This window comes from Argentina silus, assembly GCF_951799395.1.
Source record: "Argentina silus genome assembly, chromosome: 18".
In the NCBI taxonomy this organism is placed as follows: Eukaryota; Metazoa; Chordata; class Actinopteri; order Argentiniformes; family Argentinidae; genus Argentina; species Argentina silus.
The window spans coordinates 3,825,879-3,828,378 of NC_139672.1; the positions used below are offsets into that span (position 1 = coordinate 3,825,879).

Genomic DNA, 2,500 nt, shown 5'->3' on the forward strand with positions numbered 1-2,500 from the left:
ATTAAAGGGAGAGAGAAAGACAGAACACAGTGAAGGGGTTACTGTATAGGAGATACTTTTCTCGACTCACACTGCAGTGGCATGTCTGTAAAATAGGTCAGGGCTAAGTCTATTTATCACAGACAGGCCTTGATGTGAAATGTAAAGAACAGGGTGGGACCTCACATAGTCAAGGCCAGCGGGATAGAATAGGCTTTAATGTACAGCACAGTGTCGGTAACAGGCGAAGGATGGAGCGGATCCTCGCCGGTGCATTCAATTACAGTCGTGCAGAGATGGAAGCTGCGCATATAGATTAGAGGCATAGGATTCAGATCATTTGAAGCTTCGATGATTGCAGGCAAGTCGGTCACATGCGCCAAACGTGCACACGTGCAGGCACGCACGCACGCACGCACGCACACACACACACACACACACACACACTCTCACTCTCACTCTCACTCTCACACACACACACACACACACACACACACACACACACACACACACACACAATCACATGTATAGCATGAGCATGAGGAATATTTAAATTTAATGCATGTTGTATGTATAATATATGACTATTGTGCCATTATACTGGTGAGTTATTTTACATTTACATTTTTAGCATGAAATAGACTTATTTCATGCTAAACGGCGCATAAGTGAGAGAAATGGACCATTTTACTCAAATAAAAAAAATGTGTGTACTTAGCAGGGTCAGAAGGAGGTTGTAGAGAGAGAGAGAGAGAGGAGAGAGGGGAGAGGGAGAGAGAGAGAGAGAGGGAGAGAGAGAGAGAGAGGGAGAGAGAGAGAGAGAGAGAGAGAGAGAGGAGGGGTGTGGAAAAGGAAGGAGGGAGGAAGAATGAAAGAGAGAGAGGGACGACAGAAAGAGGAAGTGAGGGAGTGCAAAGCAGAAGGTGGTTGTGATAAGTGCTTTCTGTAAGCGTGAGCGAGGGAGAGAGATGAGTGTGTGTTCTGGGTGTCAGAGATGGACCTCTGCACACCAGGAGGGAAGGGGAGAGCGTGATGGAGTGCTGGAGAGAAGGAGGGAGGGAGAGAGGGAGGAGAGAGGGAGCGGGTGATGGAGTACGGGATAGAGGGAGGGAGGGGGTGATGAGTGTGTGCTCACAGTGTAAGTGACATCTCTCCTCCTCAGACAGATTGTCTCTCTCTCTCTCTAATGGGATCCTGTTAGAGACCTTTTCTCTCCGTCTACCCCCCTCCCTCCCTCCCTCCCTCACGCGCACTCTCTCTCTCTCTCCCTCTCTCTGCCTCCCTCCCTCCCTCCCTCTCTCTCTGACATTTCCCTGTGTTTTTTCAGCATAGAGATGTTCCTGTATTGCCTATATTTCAATATCTCTGCCCTTCAAATCCCCCTTCCTCGCTGCATAATTTTTAATCAATCTCCCACCTTGTTAAGATTACAGATTTTCTGTACGGGAATACATGAGGTTTGACAAGTCTGAAAAAAAGGGACGATAGCTCAGAGGAAGGGAGAAGAAGGAGAAAATATCAATATGTTCTCGGTGAAGGGACCTTCAAAGTGTGTTATTTTTTTTCTTTCATCTTGACTCCGACATTGAACATTCCTTATGCTCTCCTCCAACGAGCATGTGTCTCTGCCGATCACATGGAGCCAACATGTTGGTTGCATTGAGAATCCAGGAATACCTCAAAAAGATGTTTTGGAACCGGAACTCACACGTTCATTCTAGCAATCGAATCAACACAGAAGGCTGAGCCCCAACCGCAATCACCATCTCAGCAAATCTGATCATAGACACCTACACACACACACACACACACACACACACGCGCACGCGCACGCGCACGCGCACGCGCACGCACGCACGCACACACGCATGTACGCACGCACACACACACACATTCTCACGCATCACACACACGCACACACACACACACACACACACACACACACACACACACACACACACACACACACACACTGTCTCCTTCCTTCCATCCGGGTGCGTCGGCACCCTGCTGGTGAGAGGATATGTAATCAGGTAGAGTTAGAGGGACGACACCTCAGACAAATAGTGTTCATAACTTCACAGCTGCTGTTGATACTGGAGCATGACATCCCCAGCTCTGTCCCCATGGAACAGAGTCATTACATTCTCCCACTGTGTCGCCATAGCTAAGTACAAGTAACCATGGCAATATTCAATGTTTGTGTCAATATTCAATGTTTGTGTTTCCGCAGCTGTTTGTGCTCATAAAATATGTCAATATGATTTCCATTTCATTTCAAGGAGAGCAGATTGCAGATTTGTGTTCCACGCCATGCGCGTTTACTTTGCGATGTTTTCGAACCCAGGATTAAAACACCCACCGATACTCCTCAGATTAAAGCACTCATCACCGCTCGACAAACATCTCAACGCCTACCAATGTTCTACCCATATGTTGACACCTCCAAATGTACTAGCTTTTAAACCCCGACCAACATTCTACCAACATAACAACACCTCTGCTCCACTTGTTTCCAAAA

The 2,500-nt window shown here is 47.3% G+C and overlaps 1 protein-coding gene across 1 annotated transcript in view; it reads left to right on the forward strand.

Annotated features, from left to right (window-relative positions):
- The window catches only part of cdh24b (cadherin 24, type 2b), a gene marked incomplete at both ends in the record, with an annotated part of 61,588 nt that overhangs the window by 38,819 nt on the left and 20,269 nt on the right, over positions 1–2,500 (forward strand). The window lies entirely within an intron of this gene.